Below are 21,647 nucleotides of genomic sequence, written 5' to 3'. Positions count from 1 at the left end.
CACATTCTCGTCCAGAGCAAAGTCAAGGAAGACGGGCGTCTAATGTGTGCACTGAGTGGTGGGTGAGTTTTGGATGTAGAGATTTTCACTTGAAGTGGTGCTGTGTAATGCTGTGTATTGCAGTGGGATTGCTGTTGTCTTGTCTGACGTACCCCCGCCTCCAGTCACTCGCTCTTGAGACGACGAAGAGGAAAGAACGGTCCTAGAGTAAGACCTGTACATAATTATGCTGTGAGTGTGTTTCAGTCTTCAAGTCACGGAGTGCGTCTCAAAGTATTTTCCCAGCTAAACGCTCGGCGGACTTGAGCTTAGGAGTGGCGGTGAAGAACTGTGCTACTGACGGTGCGTGAGTATCATCCATGATATTGTTCCCTTACCTGTGTCTTTTTGATCAACATAGAGCCTGAGGCGAAGGGGATCCGCCGGCCCGAGGTCTCGACGAAAGGGCGCCCCGGTCCAGTTTTCGATCGACCAACGGGTCTCGAGGAAAGGGCAGCGCTCGACACGGTGAGCCGGCGTGACGGTTCTCGCCCCTCTATAGACCAACGAGCTCGCCGAGAGGGTTTTGGCCCCCGGCGCCACCTAGGAAACCACCGTCTAGTTTGACGCACCGCATAGCCAGCCACCGTAAGTCCGCCCCCCTGTTCAGCGAAATATAACCTGTTAAAACTGCCTGATCGACAGGAAAGAGGAGTGTGTCGTGAAGATCTGTGGAAAGAGAGAGACAGCGTGAATGTCGCGATAACGAACTGTGGAGAGAGCCATACCTACCCAAAGCTTTAGTCAGCGACGAGGTGAGAGAAACCATTGGAAACCGATTCACTGTGCCCTTGTGTCTCAGCAGTCATCTGTGGAAAGAGAGAGACAGCGTGAATGTCGGGATAACGTACTGTGAAGAGAGCCATACCTACCCAAAGCTGTAGTCAGCGACGAGGTGAGAGAAACCATTGGAAACCGATTCACTGTGCCCTTGTGTCCCAGCAGTCACCTGTGGAGGGAGAGAGACAGTGTGAATGTCGAGAGAACGAACTGTGAAGAGAGCCATACCTACCCAAAGCTGTAGTCAGCGACGAGGTGAGAGAAACCATTGGAAACCGATTCACTGTGCCCTTGTGTCCCAGCAATCATCTGTGGAGAAGGAGAGAGCAGGGAAGGAGAGTGAGTCGATCAGCGAGGAGCTGTACGAGATAGGCGGTGAACCGCCTCGAGCGAGCCACAGGTACACGGAATAAGAACAAGCTCATACAAACACTGACTTTGATTTATTCTGCCTCCAGGAAGGAAGAGGAGCGCGCCACGGGCAGAGGGAACCAGAGGCGGGAGCCCGTTCCCCGACGCAACCCCCATCCCCCTGTCACTCACTTGCTCGTGGCCCCCCTGGAAGGCAGAGCCGGATTTAGTTTTAATTTCCCTTTTTCCCAATCCCCAGTACTTTTTTTTAAATATTTAAATAAATAAAGAATATTTTTATACTTACCTGTTCCTCGTTGTTGTCTGGTCATTGGGTTGGTTTTGGGGACCTCCTCGAGGTGGAAGTTTAGAAAGGGCGTGGCTTAAACATTAGTGGCCCGCCCTTGGCTTGTGACATCAGCTCCGTACAGTTTGTCTGTTCTAAATGTGCTGCTGCTCAGCTCCCTCAAGTACATTTATTTTATGTACAGTGATTCATTTTATTCAAAGACCATTTTACATTTACATTTTGCCATTAATGTAAGCCATCTCGGGATCCGCCTGCTCCGGCTTCCCACATGCACGATAATGCCGTCTGGACGCGGATAGATAACCACTTCTCCTGCCCTGACTGCAGCTGGGAGAGCCTCTGCTCTGCTGCGCGAGGACTAGACCGCCTGTGAATGCTTTGGGACGGGGGTGGAGCCCACGGAAGCAGCGGTAGCTGCTCATTGAGAAGAGTGAATGTCACGTAAAAAGTCTCCAACAACGCCAGAAAAAGTCGCTAGATTTGTCGCTAGTCGCTTTTTTGAAAATAAGTCGCTAAAGGGGTCTGAAAAGTCGCTAAATCTAGCGACAAAGTCGCCAAGTTGGCAACACTGAGCCTGTAGCATTTAATATTTCAAAGCTGATGTTCATTTCGGAAACATGATTAAAATTCTAACAACCATCAGTGTAATGATTTCTAATTATGTGAATGTTTTATTCTTTAAATATAAAAATATTTGGCTAATTGAACACGGAGTGTATTGCAATTTTTTTTTTTTTACAAATATTTACGCAGCCCTGATCTCTATCAAAAGTCCTTCACAAAAATGGAATTATCACAGCTTTTTGCTCAAAATTGTGTATTGTTGAAGAAACCTACCCATATTTGAGAGGTGATAAAAAGAGAACTAATGAAGGTAGGATGAAACATTTTTGTTTTTTCGTTTGAAAACACATGGTGTGTTCTTCATTTGATATATTGTATGTTTATATTTAAAGAAGAACATTTTCTGGAAGGCATTAAACTTTTGTGAAAATCATGAAAAATGCTGCCACTGGCTGGGAAAGAGTTAAAGACTTTTACATAGTAGTTACACAAGTAAGTAAGGTGGCACAAAATAAAACGTTCAATCGCTCAAACTTCCATAAACATAACTGCGCTCGAGGTCGAAGTGCTGCAAACTAAGTGCTCTTCCGCCATACAATATAGTTCTCATTTTTTATCCAATTAATAAATTGCAACGTTTTGTTTTGTGCCACTATACTTACTCGTGTAACTACTCATGTTACAGTCTTTAAACATGGAAGTGTTTGGTGGCTTCTAAATTTATCTCTGTTTGAATGAATAGGGCTAGGCTAAATGCTAACACATTTTACGACGCGCTGTACAAAGATTAAATGCAAAAACGTATGAATTGAAAAACGGTGGTGTATTCCTTTAAAGTTACATAAAAATTATGTTGATATGATATCATTTTTCCCAGTGTACGATTTGCTTTTCCCCTATGCTGTTGGGGGTGGGGTTTAATAAAATAATATTTTTTTAAGAATAATTGTGCATTTTTGTACGATTCGCTTTATATGAATTCATGCAAATTAGCCAACTTGTAAAAAACGTATACTGTAATAAAAATCTTTGCTGCCTTAATTTTTTTTTTTGTTAAATCTACTCAGATTTACAAGTCATCTTAACTTACTATTATTTATCTTGAGATAAATAGGAGATAAATAAGAGATGAGTTGCTACAACTTATAAAATTAAGTTGACTTTTTTCAACTATATTTTATAAGTTATAGCAACACATCTGTAGTTATTACAACTCATCTCTAGTCAAGATAAATAACAGCAGGTTAAAATGGCTTGTAAATCTGAGTTGATTTAACAAAAAATTTAAGGCCGCAAAGATTTTATTACAGTGTACAAATTAACAATTCTGATTGTTTAATCTAATCTGGTGTCACAGTTTTTAAAATGGGGAAAACAAGTGTTCGGTGGCTTCTAAATTCATCCCTGTTTGGATCCTAATGCTGCATTCACATCAGCCGCGGTAGAGGCATCAAGCGTGAGTGATTTCAATGTTAAGTCAATGTGAAGACACGTTGACACGCGTCTGGAGGTCGCGCGGCACGAATGAGGCGTTTAGCGCGGCGCGGTAGATGCGATTCCCCCTCATTTGCGCTTCTAGTTTGACGCCTCCAACGCGGCTGGTGTGAACCCACATTAAAGGAATATTCCATTTTCTTAGAAGAAAAATCCAGATAATTTACTCACCACCATGTCATCCAAAATGTTGATGTCTTTCTTTGTTCAGTCGAGAAGAAATTATGTTTTTTGAGGAAAACATTGCAGGATTTTTCTCATTTTAATGGACTACAAAGGACTATAAACAATCCCAAACGAGACATAAGGGTCTTATCTAGCGAAACGATTGTCATTTTTGACAAGAAAAATAACAAATATACACTTTTAAAGCACAACTTCTCGTCTTGATCTGATCGTGATGCGCCAGGTGACCCCACGCAATACGTCAAGAGGTCACAGAAGACGAACGTGAAACTCCGCCCCAGTGTTTACAAGTGTGTTGAAAGAGGACCGTTCCTACGTTGTTGTATGCCAACTGATACTAATTCATGTCTTTGTGTCAGTTTATTGGTTAAAATGGTCCGAAAATTTGCGTTTTATATATGCAACACGTGACCTCCCTAAGTCACTACGCATTTACGTTAGGTCGCGCTGGACCGGACCTAGACGAGAAGTTGTGCTTTAAAAGTGTATATTTGTTATTTTTATTGTCAAAAATGACAATCGTTTCGCTAGATAAGACACTTATGCCTCTTTGGGATTGTTTATAGTCCTTTGAAACTCCGTTGAAAAAAACTGTTACGTGTTGAGTTAAGTGTTATTTGTTGGTGTCTATTTAAGTCCATTAAAATGAGAAAAATCCTGCAATGTTTTCCTTAAAAAACATAATTTCTTCTCGACTGAACAAAGAAAGACATCAACATTTTGGATGACATGGTGGTGAGTAAATTATCTGGATTTTTCTTTTAAGAAAATGGAATATTCCTTTAAGGAATGAATGGGGCTAAGCTAAATGCTTACACATTCACGATGTGCTGTACAAAGATTAAGTGCATGCATAGAAAAAAGATAGGTATGTATTAATTTGTCTAAGTTGAGGTAAGAACATAGTAAAATATTAAAAAACGGTGGTGTTTTCCTGTAACTAAACAAACTAAGTTAAACAATTTCAACTTGTTTTTCTAAGTTATGTAAACTTTTAAAAGTCAAAAGTTTAAAAGTATATATGTATGTGTGTGTGTGTGTGTGTGTGTGTGTGTGTGTGTGTGTGTGTGTGTGTGTGTGTGTGTGTGTGTGTGTGTGTGTGTGTGTGTGTGTGTGTGTGTGTGTGTGTGTGTGTGTGTGTGTGTGTGCTAAAGGAGGAACCTCTGACCAATAATATTAGCCTCTAAGTTTATATTCTTAATTTCACGTGAAATTATGGTCCACCAAACATTAATACAAAGACTGATTGTGTGTGAGAAAAAATGTGTTATGGATGTGACAATTCTGAAATCTGTGCTTACTGAACTAAAAAAATATATTAAAAATTGTTTAAAAACAGAGACCTCACTTAAATGGGCGGAGACAGCCTGATGTTCTCTCCGCATCCCTGGTGGGCCATCCTCAACCTCCGCTGGTGCAAGAAACACTGATTTTGATGACTCCAAGGATACCTGTTGTTAAGAAAGGGACAGTGTGAAATGGGGTCAAAGAGCAAGGGTTATTGGGGTGAAAGTTGAAAGGTGAGGTTATTAAGAGAAAAATAAAACATAAGATGGATGAGCTTATTCTGCTGATATGACACATTTAATGACACCTAATGTAATGCATACAAAGAGTGTGAGCTGTCCCCCTCCTTCCCATCTTCTTTTGTCCCATCCTTTCTCACACTATCATTCTTACGGCAAACAGATTCTGTAGCGCCGCTAAAATGCTTCTCTTTACACAAGCTCAATTCCTAATCAGACTCAAATACACAAACACCCTCACTCTCATCCCAGATTAAGTCGGGTGGGTTAAATTCTCAACAGTTTGTTTAACCTAATAGGCAAGTAGCAGTTTATCCCCAAGCATAATGAACCCCCTACTGCTCCTGGACCAACAGTTAAATCTTGCTGATAAGATACCCAGAATAGCTACTTTCAACAAGAAGTAGTATTTCAGTATAAGCATTTTTTTTCAAGCTAAGTTAGGCTTTATATGCCACAAAATGATTCAGTTTTGCATTCATCTGTATCTTTCATCATGTCCGTAATCTTGCTACGCCTATAAACAACACATTTCACCGTAGCCCAAGTAACGCCCGCAGACGACCGTATAAGCTGAGACGGGGCATAGAGCCAGAGGCTCAAGCCGTGCATTAAATGCTGGCACACCCCGGCACACCCGTCCTCAGCCTAACTATGAAAAAGGCCTCTCGCGGACAGTTCGAGAAGTTTCCGTGAGAACCGTCTGGGTTTTAAGAGAGAGGAGATACACATAGGCCTTGTTTGCCATGAAACAGAAGTGGCCTTTCTGGTAAGGTGACAGGTTAAGTTTCTCACCTGAGTGGCCTGTCGTTGAATAGGGCACTATAGAGTTCAGAAAGACTTGTATAGGGCTTGACACCTTTGGCAATGCTAGTGATACTCTCACAGGTGCATACAGACACACACATGTTGCACACAAAGAAACAGAAGCGTGTTGATTTACACTTAATTATCGATGGGTGGAGGAGATGTAGTTTTTGATCGCCCGGAGTTGTGTGAGACAAACTAGGGATGTGCCTACGTGTCAAGTGTGCTCGAAAGATTGGCCAAATGCATGCAAAAGCAAGGTCACCAATGCACTCTTCAACCCTCAGACAACCCCTATATACCACTCTGTAAAGGTGTCAATCATTATAAATCAGACTGGTCTGGAACTGGACCCCCAGCTGAAAAAAACCCACCCAGTTTACCCCCCAACTGAGTCTGATTGACAGCTTGACTGTGAGGATGGATGGTGTATTGAGATAGACCCCCCTCTCCTTACCGTAGTCTTGCTTCCCATCGCCCTGTCCGTGCACCAGGCACTTGGTACGTCAATGCTAAAGTGATTAGCCAGTGGTAGTCATATTTCTCATTCGGGGAGTTCCTTGCGTCTGAATAACTACCATAAATCATACTGACTGACATTGACATAAAGGATAAAAGCTGGTCTGCCACACGTACAGACTGTATACCAGGGGGAAAAGTTGCGCGATACTCGCTCTCCTCCTCACCTGCCCCACCTCTCTATATCTCTTGCCTCACATTATGGGATTATTCTATTTTTAAGCAAAAGCGTGAAAAGGGTTGTGAAAGCTACAGGAATGTGTTGAATGGGTGCATGTGGGCGACCCCCTGTTGGGCGTTCCTCTTTTAGATGCATTTCTTGCAGTAATTGTTTGGTAGGTTTTTAAATAGCTTTTGAGCTTCTGTCTGAATAGGGCGACTGAGTCAGCAGGGTGTCTGATCTGCATGCACTGCACTCAAGGGTTCTGATTTAAACACATAAAACACATACAGCATATACATACGCCTTAGTTCAAACTACTATGTATTTTCTTTTTCTCTCCATTATGGCCTTCTGTCCACACACTGTAAAAAAAATCCTTGTTGCACTTAAAAGGTGCAATGTGGGACTTGTAGAAGGATCTCTTGACATAACTATATACATAACAATGTTATATATAACTATATTATATATGATATATATAACTATAATATAGTGGTGTATAGACGATTTCAGCAGTAACAACATAAACAAGCTGCTTTTGTGGTCAACGCGTAACTTCGCTAGTAGTTTATTTATATAACAAGCAAAATAAACAACAGGTAGACTACCTAGGAAACCAAAACATGTGTTATTTTTGACGAGGTATTTGTTCAAGAGTTCAGTTTAGCAACTACTCAGACCATTAAAAAACTGAAACCGGTAAAGTAAAGTTTGGACTAGACGCGTATCGCGCCACCGCACGTGCGTCCGATGAAACGGTCTATAAAGACCTTACGTAATGAACTGTATTGCCTTAGACTGAGATGTTTTTATCTACATACACCACTGGTCTGGTCTCCTTATATGGAGGTCGCTTTCATGTCTCTACAGTAGCCCTAAAAGGACAAACTGTTCTACAGAGCGCATTTCGTCCCTATGTTGTCTTAGACGACGACATGTTTGTCCTGTTGTGGCTACTGTAGCTTCTAATTGCATTTCGAAATTGAGGTTGGTTGCAATTCGCAATCTCATCGCTAAGTGCCACTAAAAAGCCCATACTGTAGCTTTACATTTTTAAAAGTAATCAATTTGAAATTACAATTCATTTGAACTTTCTTGACTACACTGTAAAAAGTGAAAAGTTGGATCAATTTAAAAAATAACCTCAACTGGTAACACTTGAGCTAAAAAACGTGAAATTTCACCTAAAGTAAAACAAAAGTGAAATTTTAAGTTGAAAATACAGAAGTATGTGTTACCAATTTAAGTATTTTTATAAACTTTGCACTTTTTTACAGTGTAGTGAGGAATTGCTATAAATTATTAAAATAAAGTTAAATTAGTTTAAGCTATTTCAACTTTATTTTTGAAATAAATTGTAATTTGGAATTGATTAAACTTAAAATTTAAGTGCAAAAATGAATTTTACAGTGTACCGAGAGCATTTTTGTCAACGAAAACTAAATTTTTTGAAAACGCTTTTCAAAGTGGATAGATTTTAAAATTATGTTTTCGTGGTGTAGTGTAAACTGAAAATTTAGGCTTTTCGAAAGCAATGATATGTTTTTAGTCATGACGCAGACCAGTTTAGCCCAAAGCAAGATACTGGACAACAGTGTACCACAGTTGTTTTGGCTACTGTTCAGTGTGATAGTGTTGTTAAAGATTAATGTCTCCACAAAAAGGCGTAAAATAACTAAATGCATGGCGTAAATGACACGTGTTGCATTTACATACAGGAAAGCACACTACAGGGACGTAAACATTTTCAGCTGCTTCAGTGTAAATGTGCAACTTTTGGAAAATGCTTAAACGAACACCTTTAAGCTTATTCACTGTATCCCCCAGAGTTAGATAAGTCCATGCATACCTTTCTCATCTCCGTGAGTGCTGTAACTCTGTCTGACGCAGCCCCCGCTAGATTAGCTTAGCACAAAGACTGAAAGTGAATGGCTCCAGCTAGCAAACTGCTCCCAATAAGTGACAAAATAACGCCAACATTTTCCTATTTATATGTTGTGATTTGTATAGTCACACCGTGTACAAATAACAAAGTCATATGAGAAACAGACATCTTTTAACAGTATACATACAGGGAACTATATTCTCAGAAGACGAAGCACTGCTGTTGGGGCGGATCAGTCCATATTAAAGATATCAAGGTTATATTTGAAGAGTTTTGTTCCAAAATGCAATAAATCCATTTTGATTAATTTTGGAAAACATTTGTTTTTTATACCAAGAAAGTGACAAGATGAAAACAACTATTTTTGTTATAAACTTTCACATAGCATTTTTTAGGTTATAATAACATCAGAAATTCAAATCCATAATTTGATTTTCAAAGATTTATTATAAAAACTGATTATTTTTCCGTAAAATGCAATAAATCCATGAAAAGTTTTTTTTTCAAAAGGCTATGAATCTATTGAATGAATATATAAATGTGCATTCATCATTGCCATGTTATATTTAGTTGACTAGTGGTATACACTGATTAAAAAAATAAAAATCAATGGCATTATTCAAAAACACTTACTTTGTCATATTAAGAACACTGTCGTCGCTGAAGTTTTTTGACAGCGATCAGCTGTAAAATGTTTTGGTCCTGTTTGATTTTCGTTGTCTTCGAGTAAAATAATGGAAAGTTTTTCATAAGATCTCCTGGGGTCAATGTGTTAGCATGACAAAAGTTTGATGCTGTCATGTGAGAGCAAGCAACAGACGGCATTTTTCCTTCGCCTGAGTGCATCTCATGTAAATTATTTGATTTTTATGGCTTACGTTTCTTCAACACCACAAAAACCACCACAGATTTATCAATGCCATCAAAAGTATTATTTTGTTTTTGTTTGTTTGTTGATCACGAGGTACAAAGTTCAGGAAAACTAGGATTCTGTGTGTATTCAACCCGCCACCATTATTGTTTACAATGCGTGGAATGGTGTGTTGTGATTTGTTGATGATGACAGAATAACACGGCGGATATCGGATTTTACGTAAAATTAAGAATTTACTTTTTAATATTGACCAGATACAATACTGATTTAGGTGGTATTGTATCTCGTTTTGGAACCAAACTCTTAAATGTTTTACAGTATGCTCTTCACGTTATGTAGGATGATTTTAGTAAATCACAAAAAAAAAACTTTAGTTGGGTTTTTACAGACTGGGCCACAAATGTCACATACTTTTAGGATTAAATAAATATATTTTATAACCTTTTAGCATATTTTCATGAAATTCTGAAGACATTGTGCAATGCTGATCAGTCCCCTTTATCAATGAAACAAGTGTATCTCTCTCTCCTTGTGTGTTTGTTCTCCTGGCCGCAAATGTGAATTTAATGGATTGATCAAAGCATGGTTAAGGACTTCACAGAGCATCCAAACGTGGCTGATGGATTAGCACCATGTGAAATTGCCCTTCATCCTCTGTTCTCAAAAAAGCCGAGATGCCGATCTGCCTTCGACTGACTGGCATTCCGTAGAGGTTCATTCATTCTATCATCTGTCACTGTAACAAGGGACCACATGTGTGTAATGCGAGTTTGAATGTGAAAGGACAGCAGATAAATCCAGTTAGCTGTGATTAGATTACACTAGGCTAGAATGAATGGGATCAGTTGGAGAGGTGGCAGAGAAAGGGGGGTAAAACCATACAAGCCCCTTTAACTCAATCCATTAGAGTACAACGACATATTCATTAGGTCGGGCCAGCCCAGGACTGTGGTTTAAAATGAGCTATGGTTCCCCCTCCCATTGCTTTTCCCCTTAAAAACTTCCTTCCTTTTCTCTTTCATATTGATGGTCATGGAGAGGGCTTAAAAAGGTGACCGCGGTGGGGGGTTTCGTGTGTGTGTGTCTACCATTCTTCAAACTTCATTTTTTTAAGCTCCTGAGATTAAAAAATTCAGGGTTAATATAAGATTTATTGGCTTTTCTTATAAATCTAATAATATTGAACATTTTAAACTTTTCTTAATTTCATGTTTATCCCATAATATAAATAAAAACTTGCTGTTGTGATAGTAATGCATCTATAAACGCATAGGCAAATCTTGCCAATTGCTCATTTATAAATGTAGTTGAATGTGATGTTATTATAAAAGTATTGTCTTTCAGAGACAGCATCATAAGTGAATCGAGCTCTTTATTGCAGTGCAGCCCTGTCATTCACCACAGGAAGCTTCTATCAGTGGGGAGGCGGGATGTTGAGTGATTGGCGTTTTGGGCATCCAGACAACTTCCTCTGGTCGGAGGAAGAACATTAAAATCTGTCTGTGTCAGAATAATGTCCTCTCTACCTGCTTCTCTTAGGCCCTCTTTAACCTCTTTTGTTTGGTCGTCTTTGGTAGTTAACAGATATTAATATTTTGGCACACTGTGCGATTAGTTCTCAGCCTTCCATTCCACAAATCTTTGCACAACGTAGTTTCTGACATTAAATTTTTTTAATATGATCATTGTAAATATTTCTTACAATTAATAAGCGACTTATATATACAGTACTCTGCAAAAGTTGTAAGCCACCATACATATGTTTTTCAATCTTTGCCATGGTCTTACTCAGTCCATATTAAAGATATAAAAGTATAATTTTATATATTTATAACATTCTGTATATATTTTAGGAGGACTTTATCAGACCGATCTCACGGAAAGTTGTGTTATAGTCATGAAAATGTGATTAATTTATTCGTGCATGGCATTTTATGTATTGTTTTCTCATTGTTTTTCCTATATATTTTCTTACCATTGTCACTTGGGGTTGGGGTTAGAATCTCTTTCTGTTACATTTTTAGACGTCCTAACCCGAACCCCAACTCTAACCCCAACTCCAGGTGAGAATAGTTTTAAAAGCGGAAGAAAACATGTGGAAACCAATACATAAAAGTATATCCAAACCCAATTCTAACCTCAACCCCAAGCGCCAATGATTTAAAAAATACAGGGGAAAAATGAGAAAATAATACATAAAATGACACAAAGAAAAAATTTTGTTATGGACACGAAAAAATATTTATAGAAATTCACGGAGTGACACAAAAAAGACAATTGTGCTCAAGGCATGAAAAAAGCTGAATTTCGTGCCATGGACACAAATAAATTAATACAAAATTTCTTGACTATAACACGACTTTTCGTGAGATCATGTTGGATTTTACATAGATTATAGTAAATCATTTCATTTTATGTGTTGTTTTCTCATTGTTTTTCCTATTTTCTTACCATTGTCGCTTGGGGTTGGGGTTAGAATCACTTTCTGATATATTTTTAAAATCCTAACCCAAACCCCAAATCTAACCCCAACTCAGGTGAGAATAGTTTTAAAAGCGGAAGAAAAACATGTAGAAGCCAATACATAAAGTACATCCTAACCCAAACCCCAAAACTAACCCCAACCCCAAGTGACAATGATTTAAAAATAGGGGGAAAAAATTACACGAAAAAAGTCGTGCCGCGGACACGAAAAACTATTTATAGAAAGAGTGACACGAAAAAGACATTTGTGCTCAAGTCACGAAAAAAGTTGAACTTTGTGCCATGTACACAAATAAATTAATCAAATCTTTTGTGACTATACCACGACTTTCCATGAGATCATGTTGGATTTTACATAGAAAATAGTAAGTCACAAAATACTGACTGGACTTTTAAATCACATAATGCCCATACATAATTATTTCTCCCTATATTATAATACAACCAGAAAATACAGAAATTTATATTCAGAAAAAGATTTATATTCGGGTGATTCTCACGAAACCATTGAAACACCACGGCACTAATGATTTTAGCTATAAAATGTGTAATATAGTAACATTAAAAAGCATCAGAATTAACACAATACTGTGTTCTACCTTGCACAATGTGTGATTTCAACATAAGAATTTATAATTGTAACTTTTATCTCATTTTCTGCTGAAATTCTCATTACCGCAATGTGTCCGGCTGTGTTTGAACATGCGTTAGGTTGTAATTTAATCAAATTAACACAAAAATATTATGAAAAAAAATAAATGGATGTTTTGCTAGACTACTTTAGATGACAGAAAAAATATTTACTGAATATTCATGTATAATAATAATGAAGAAAAATTAGGAAAATGATGTGTCCATCCCTGATGTTCTCATCCTCCGCAACACTTTTTGAGAACAGTTTAAGCACACATACAGAATTTTAATAAAGTTTGATTTTGAGTGACCAAGCACATGGACCAGTTACTTCAAGATGGCTAGCAGGTAAGATCATTTTTTTACAGTTAATTTGAAATATTGTCTTGTCAGAATGCTTACACGACATTTTGATTATCATTACCACAACAGATGCTTACTAAATGTTAATTTAATTAATAGAAACATAATACTTTGATTAGAAATGCATGTGCTGAATCTCCAAATTATGTTCTTTCAGGTTTGTCATGTCATTTTGAAAATATGTCAGTGTTGATGTTTTCTGACTGTTGCGGTAATGAGATTTTTTAGGACTAATTTTTTAAATTATGTTACAAAAAGTGTTAAATGATAAGTAAAAGTTTTTAAATTAATGTTCCCATTTACTCCAGACTTTGTTTTTCAATGTCTGGTGGGAAAAAAAGTAAATTTAAGCAATTTTTACATTTTTATGCTTGACATTTTTAAAACCAAGTTTTCGTGAGAATCACCCATCTAGTGTGATGTCTCCTTACTTGAGCAATAGAAGCCTGCACTGTAAAAATTAAATCAAATAAACATATATTTTCAACGTTATGTCAATTTATCACAAGTCAAAACTTAGGTTGAATTGACTTGCAAAACCAATGCTGGATTTTTTTACAGTGTGCAGGCTTTCTTAAACCTAAATGAAATGAAACCCAAACCTAATTCTAATCGAATGACTTCAGGGCTTCATTCTGCTCCATTCGGCGAGCACCACCTTATATTCTTTAGATAATGTACAAATCCAGACTGTTGTTGTCCAACATCCTTAATGGTAGAAAACCTGATTTTAGTAACAGCTTTGTGCCAACATGTGCCGCATATTTGGTTTAAACTCAACAAATCTAACTGTGCAAAGAAAGTGAAAAAGACAGAGAGATAGAGGGAAACAGAGAGAGAGAGGAAACAGGGAGGAGTGTAAGGGGGTTGGATAGACATCAAATTCACACCAGCCAGAAAAACATTCCAGACAGTTTGTGTCTGTGTGAAGGCTCGTGTGATATATTTCTGGGTACCTCCTACTGTAGCTAAGGGTGAATGCTGAGACACCTGGAACATTAGACATTCCAGAAATATATTTCCTCTGTATGATAAATGCGTTTCTAATCTTTAAATCAAATAGATGTGGCCCTGTATGTGAAATCCAGGTTAAAGTCTCATAACTATGAGATTAGGAGCATCAAAGTTTCATTGATTTCAAATTCATTTTAATCTTTGGTATGACCTTTCTCAGTCCATATTAAAAATATAAAGGTAATATTTTTTCAGAATGTTCTTTATGTAGAAAATAGTAAATCACAAAAATACTGGTTCAGAGAGTCACATAAATCACATATCTTTATTTGACATCTAATGTAATCTATTAAGAATCCAATACACTAATCCATATGCAACCTTAAGACTTTTAACCCTTAAGGGGTTCGCACATCAGACGAGAATGGAAAACTCTGAGGTATTGTACACCTCTATAAAATATTACAGTACCTATTAAATAGTGCAAGCCTAGTCAGATAGCGTCTACTTCAAAATGCTAAATATACGTTAACAGCCAATGTTAATCGCTAACGATTTGGGACAAATATGATGTCATTTAATGTTAAACTATGTGAGTTGCACTTCTCGTCTGGTGTGCGACCCCCTTTAGGCCTGAAGACACAGCGAGAGCAGGTGAGTCAGGGATGAAGATGGAAAGAAAGCAGATGGGAAGCTTTAATGGATTCCAGCTTTTTGCCTAAAACACCTTTTGAAAGCAAGCTTTAAAAACCGTTTGAGAGCCTTTTAAAGTCTTTGTCCTGCCCTTTCCTCTCCTCTATCCTTCTGTCTCTCTATTCTTTTTGTATTCGGGGTGCATTTGACCTCTTAATCACTGCCTGAGGTGAGCTGAGCTTCACAGGGATAATGGATCTTTACCTCTCCCTCACACACACACACACACACAGGTTGTTGTTGTCTAACAGTGTAAACAGGGCGCCTCTTCAAATTGCTATTGTAGAGTGTGTGAAGAGAGGAAGATCCTGTCCTGGAGCACAGAGTCTATGTCACGTTATCCTTGGGAAAGAGACTGTCTTCGTGACTACAATCACTATAAACTATATAAAGTGTTCTTATCGAATCCAAAACATTTAAAGAAATCTAAAATGGCAGTTCTGAATGTGTTATTTTGTAAAAAAAAATAAAATAATTGAAAACGATAGGTTTCAATAAATTAATTGTTTGCCTTAAAGGATTAGTCCATTTAAAAAAAAAATCCAGATAATTTACTCACCACCATGTCATCCAAAATGTTGATGTCTTTTGTTCAGTCGAGAAGAAATTATGTTTTTTTGTGGAAAACATTCCAGGATTTTTTTCATTTTAATGGACTTTAATGGACCCCAACGTTTAACAGTTTTAATGCAGTTTAAAATTGCAGTTTCAAAGGAGTTTCAAAGGACTCTAAATGATCTCAAACAAGGCATAAGGGTCTTATCTAGCGAAACGATTGTCATTTTTGACACTTTTAAACAACAACTTCTCTTCTTCCTCCGGCTGTGTGATGAGCCAGCGCGACCTCACGTAATTGCGTAATGCCGTGAAAAGGTCACGTGTTACATATATGAAATGCACATTTGAAACAATTAACTAACACAAAGACATTAATTAGTATCATTTGACATACAACAACGTCGGAGCGGTCTTCTTTCTTCACACTTGTAAACACTGGGGCGTAGTTTTGATACGTCATCTGTGACCTCTTGACGTGATGACGTATTACGTGAGGTCGCGCTGGCATGTCACAGGACCGGAGGAAGACGAGAAATTGCGGTTTAAAAGTGCATATTTTTTATTTTTCTTGCCAAAAATGACAATCGTTTCGCTAGATAAGACCCTTATGCCTCATTTGGGATCGTTTAGAGTCCTTTGAAACTGCGACGAAACTGCAATTTTAAACTGCATTAAAATGTATTAAGTGTTGGGGTCCATTAAAGTCCATTAAAATGAGAAAAATCCTGTAATGTTTTCCTGAAAAATCTTAATTTCTTCTCGACTAAACAATGAAAGACATCAACATTTTGGATGACATGGTGGTGAGTAAATTATCTGGATTTTTTTAAGAAAGTGGACTAATCCTTTAAGGACATAATATCCTTCACATTTCATTCTGATATTGTGGTATATTAGGGTTTAGAAACTTAGACTTCATTCAGACTTAAATCATTTTTTATCATTTTACTGGTTATCTCATGCAGAACTGAAATTGTAATAATACTGACAATATCCATATCAAGGCACTTTGCTACATTCACTGTAAAAAATTATATCAAATCAACATATATGTTATGTTACTTTAACCTAACAAATTAAGTTAAACAATTTCAACTTGTGTTCCTAAGTTTTGTCAACTTACAACAAGTCAAAACTTTTGACGTAGGTTGAATTGACTTGCATAAGTTGTTTATTAAACTTGCTGCATTTTATTTCCATTGATGTCATAGCAGGATGCCATATCATTGATTATTATTTTCAGGAATGCTTTACATGATATAAGTACATAAATTTGGTAAGCAGCTATTTAATAATGTGCCGTCAGTCGATCATTATGCAACATACCGGTAAATGTCTTTATGCCGAAAGAACACCTGTTCATGCAGTTTGATTTTATTTATAGATTTTGAGTCTTTGTTTTGGTCATGATTCAAAACAGTTTGCTAATAAAAGAGATGAATCGTGGTATTGTGTTTTTGCTGCATCACCACGGCAACGAGGAGGAAGTGTAGGCCTCAAGGGTCAGCGTGTGAGGTCACGGGGCGACACCCAGAACAGAACCTGATACCCGCTTAGCGTCACACCTCTCTGACAGATAAGGAAGTCAGTCGGGTGGTCAGAAGTTTTTACACATCTAAACCTCAATCATGGCCCGAGGGATTTAATGAATGTCTTTTATTTTTTATACGTGAACGTTTGCATCCACAGTAAAAAAAGTAAAATTTATTTAATTTATATTTAGTTTAATCAGAATATTTTAAACAATAAAAATGGTAACACAAAATGAATAATTAAACTAAACAAATAAACAAGTTTGTGTCATCATCCATTAATGCATCCCAAATATTATGTCATTCTGAAATTCATTATTCATCAAAACATTACTTTTTTGAATTCAACTTTTCTTTTTGCTAAAAATATTTTTTTTAAGAATGCAAAATAGAAACATTTCAGCCCGAAAAGGGGTCTAATTTATTTCTCTACCTCTCTCTCAGACACGCAGTGATGACAGGCAGCGTCTGAGAGGAGGGAAACCCCCTTAGGAATCAAAGAAGAACATCCCGGAGACGAGTATGCATGTGTGTGTGTATGTGATAGACGTGAATGAGGACTACCTTGATGAAAGATAGCCACAAGTGGGGAATACAGTCTTCTTTTTTTTCTGCGATTGTTTCTCGTTCATTATTTTGTCTATATATGCTATTTTATCCTTTATCGCTTTAACTATAACTATATTGATGCTTTTATTCGTTTTTATACTCCTTTACTTTAACACCTAATGTCTTGGAGGCCTTGTGCACTGAGGGGTCTCTCTGTCCGACAGGAAGTGTTTTTTGTATCGTTGAAAGATGAGGCTGTACCTCTGATCATCAGCAGAGACACTTTCTCTCCCCCTGTGACCCCTCCACTGAGTCCAAAACCTGCGCCCGGGAGCTGATGATTGAGCGGCATTAGACAGCGAGGGATAAGGTGACCACTTAAAATGCAGTTCTGTGTCTCTCGTATAATAAAGGTGCTTAAGAGGTTCTTCACAGTGATGGCATAGAAGAACCATTCTTGGTTTAACAAAGTGCCTATCAATAAATAAGAACAGTTGCTTTTTATACATTTTTATAATCTAAAGAACTTTTTGTGTAAGATGTTAAAGGTTCTTTATGAAACCATTTAGACAAAAATGGTTCTTCTGTGGCATCGTGTCACACCTTCATTTTTTATAAAATATGTGTACTCGCAGAAATAAAGGTACAAAAGCTGTCACTGTGACATAACCCTTTAAAAAGGTAATATATACAATTTATATGTATACACTTGGTACCAATTTGTACCTTTTAATATGCGCTCTTTTGTACTTTTACCCAAATGACAGCTTTTGTGCCTGTTTCTGAGTAAAAAATGTAGCATTTTACAACTTGGTTTTGCAAGTTAATCCAACCTGCTAAGTTTTGACTGTGATAAGTTGACATAATTTTGAAATTGTTTAACTTAAAGGGATAGTTCACCTTAAAATTAAAATTCTGTCATAATATATTAAATAATATTTTATATGTCAAAATAATTAAAACTGTTTACCTGTTTAAACAGTCACAAAGGTTTACCAAAAATGTAATTTTATATAATACAAATGTGAAATCTTAAAGGGAAAAAGTTTCTGTAAAAATGATATCAAATTAAAATATTTTTGTGTCACTTTAATTTACAAATTAAAGGTAGTTCCCCTTAAAATGAAAATTCTGTCATAATTTACTCATCCTCATATTGTTCTAAACTTGTATGAATTTCTTTTTTCTGATGAACCCAAAGAAGATATTTTAAGAAAAGATGGTAAACACACAGCAGATAGTGACCATTGTCTTCCATAGTAGGAATAAAAAAATATGATTTAATGGGTACCGTCAACTGTGTGCTTACCATCACTTATCAAAATACTTTCTTCATCATTTATCACAATACTTCCAAAATATTTTTTCCTACTATGGAAGTCAATGGTCACTATCTGCTGTGTGTTTACCATCATTTCTCAAAATATCTTCTTTTGTGTTCATCAGAAAAAAAGAAATTTATACCGGTTTAGAACAACATGAGGATGAGTAAATGATGACAGAATTTAAATTTTAAGGTGAACTATCCCTTTAATTTGTAAATTAAAGAAAAACAAAAATATGTTAATTTGATTTCATTTTTTACAAAAACTTTTCCCTCTAAGATTTCACATTTGTATTATATAAAATTTCATTTTTGGTAAATCTTGGATGGTTTAAACAGGTAAACCATTTTAATTATTTTGATGAGCTAGAGTAAAGTTAAAACATGTTGCTATGATTAATCTCATGATGCTTTATATAAAGTCATGCATGCTGTAATGCCTAACAACACCCTTCGGCATGCTGTGACTAAAGTCACGATATTGCACAGCATCTCGTAACGTATTGCTCAAATGCAATTCCTTTGTGTATAACACAAGGTTATATTGGTCACGAAGAGCAAGACTGAACAGAGAATAGGGGCGAAGGAAAATAATCCTCCAAATGCATGTAATTACACAAAATTGATCAAAGTCTGTTTTGATATTAAAGATTAACATCGTTGGGGCGGGCTCTAAAACACTCTTCATATGTCTGTTTCAGCTCGGGGAAAAGTCGACAAAAAGATATTACTGCCTTTGTCAACATCAACAGTTTCATGTTTCATGTTAATAATGATTAATTTCACACGGGCACTGTAAAATTTCAACACTGATTTATCTGGTTTTGTGATGTGGTTTTGCTGACTGTATGAGATCATCCTTTTAGATCTGACAGGTGATGGAAAAGTGCGTTAGAAAGGTTATGGAAACATCTTTGGTGTTGGGAAACAAAGCAGGACTATGACGCATATGATCAAATAAAGATAAAATGCACAAGTAGCAAACTGATTGAAATGCTGAAGTCACGTAACAACACTCAGATCCTTTAGGCTTTCCAGGGTGATATTTGGCAATATTAATCACAGTGTTTAAATTAAACCTTGCAAAGAATGGTTAAAATATGAAATGGCTGTTTTAAAGGTGCCAAAGAATGCATTGAAATAATATGTTAAATTGGTCTTTGATGTTTACATATCAAGTAACTTAATCAGGGTTCCTACACCTTAGTTTACTTCAAATTCAAGGACCTTTCAAGGACTTTCCAGGTCCAATACCCTCAAATTCAAGGACTAAATGTGGGGACACATTTTAAGTGAGAGCAAGGTTACATCGTGTTACCTTTCAAGATGCATTGTTACAGTTCCCTTTCGAGGGAACTCGCGCTGTGTCACTGCGGTGACACTTTGGGGACGCCTCCAGGGGTAAGTGCGTCTGAATGTGTTTATCAAATGGTGAGGCTTAATGACAAAGACAGGGTGACGCGGGAGCCAGGAAGTATATCGCTATCTAAAATATTGCCAAAGACGGCGTTACAGGGATGCAGGAAGTATGTCAAGGGAGACGCAGCGTCTCGTTCCCTTCTCAGGGAAGAACAGTTACATACATAACCCGAGACATTTTCATGTGTCAAACACAAGTTTGCATTTTGGTATGAATTAACATTCACATACAAGATATAAGCATTTAAAGCAAACAGTTTAGCACGTGTGTTTAAAAAGTCTAGAATTTTTATGATATTATCCTACACTACACAGGGAATATTATGGATTTTTTTCAGAAAACTTCTTGCATAAAATAGATTCAAGCACTTTCAATGACCTGTATCCATGTATGTATATTTATAACTTCCCAGGGCCTTAAATGTTTCCCGCAGATTCACAAACTTTCAAGGATTTCAAGGGAACTCTGCTTAATTAGTTATCGTAAGAAACATTTTTACATGTCCGTTTACAACCTTGTTCTTTGAATGAAATGGTCTATTTTTGAACTATTTGGAAGGGTCATGAATAATAATGTTGTGCTCTGCTCTGAGGCTCATGCCAGTAGCTCACATTAGTAAACTGGGCGTACATCTCGACTGTTACATCACAATTGGTGTTATGTTGAGATTGGCCTGTTTTCCAGCGGTCTTTTGCATGCACAAGGTTTACATTAGAAGGAGGAAACAATCGTGTTTGAGGCTTACGATATGTCATTACCATGTACAGAACTGTTATTATTCATCTATGCCTAGGTAAACACAGTTTTTCATTCTATGGCACCTTTAATCTCTGTACTTCTCTATGTACATTGATAGAATAGGCTATGTATACGTTATACAGTAGGTTGTGTGTATGATGTGCATGTGTGAGAGGAGACCTGGCCATGAGTGTCTAACTATGTAACAAGCCCCTGCACGTCTTTAACCTGACTTTGAGCTTTAGTTGGTATTCTGAGTCTCAGTTGTTAAAATTAATAATGGGATTTGTTCAACCACCCCAGACAGAGATTATCTTCTGTACCTCTCTTCTCTATCTCTTCTGTCCTTTCTCACTCTGACCCTAGAAGTCAAAACTAACACAACAGCAGAAATTATTCAGAAAGAGAGAAGAACAATGTGTCCTCAAAGCTAACCATCTTCAGCATCTTTTGACCTGTATGAATCATGTTACCGTCCTTGCCACAACCAAGATCTTGTAAGATAACTGTGACCAGAGAGAAAACTTATTTGAGGATCAAGCGTTGTTTTAAAAAATATAACATTGCATACTATAATATCATGGTGTTGTTTAATGATGTTATAAATGCTGAATAGTGATGGTTTACAAGATATATAGGCTACATATTATATCATTAAATGCAGAAGATTTTCTACAGTTGGCACATCTGAAGTGTTCGTGTTGTTGGCAATTTATTCACAGCTATTTTTTGTAATTTATTAAAAACAAATAGAAATTCTTTAGGATAATTGTAGAATGGCAAATATGAACTTTACTTTTTTTATTTTTCCAGTAAGAAATCAGTGACGGCCGGTGACTTCTTTTTTCGTGGGCGCTCGATGCGAAGTTCGTCACAACATGTATGTAGCCCATCATGTGTG

The 21,647-nt window shown here is 37.0% G+C and overlaps 1 long non-coding RNA gene across 1 annotated transcript in view; it reads right to left on the bottom strand.

Moving 5' to 3' along the window:
* LOC129417294 (uncharacterized) overlaps positions 1 to 21,647 on the bottom strand; it is a 66,846-nt gene that overhangs the window by 32,667 nt on the left and 12,532 nt on the right. The window contains exon 2 of the long non-coding RNA XR_008635717.2: positions 5,073 to 5,175. This is a non-coding gene — a long non-coding RNA (uncharacterized lncRNA). The remainder of the gene's footprint in view (positions 1 to 5,072; positions 5,176 to 21,647) is intronic.

The sequence above is a fragment of the Misgurnus anguillicaudatus genome, chromosome 7, assembly GCF_027580225.2.
Source record: "Misgurnus anguillicaudatus chromosome 7, ASM2758022v2, whole genome shotgun sequence".
Classification (NCBI taxonomy): Eukaryota; Metazoa; Chordata; class Actinopteri; order Cypriniformes; family Cobitidae; genus Misgurnus; species Misgurnus anguillicaudatus.
The sequence above is the reverse complement of the archived record's forward strand: the minus strand, read 5'-3'. Positions and strand labels throughout refer to the sequence as shown.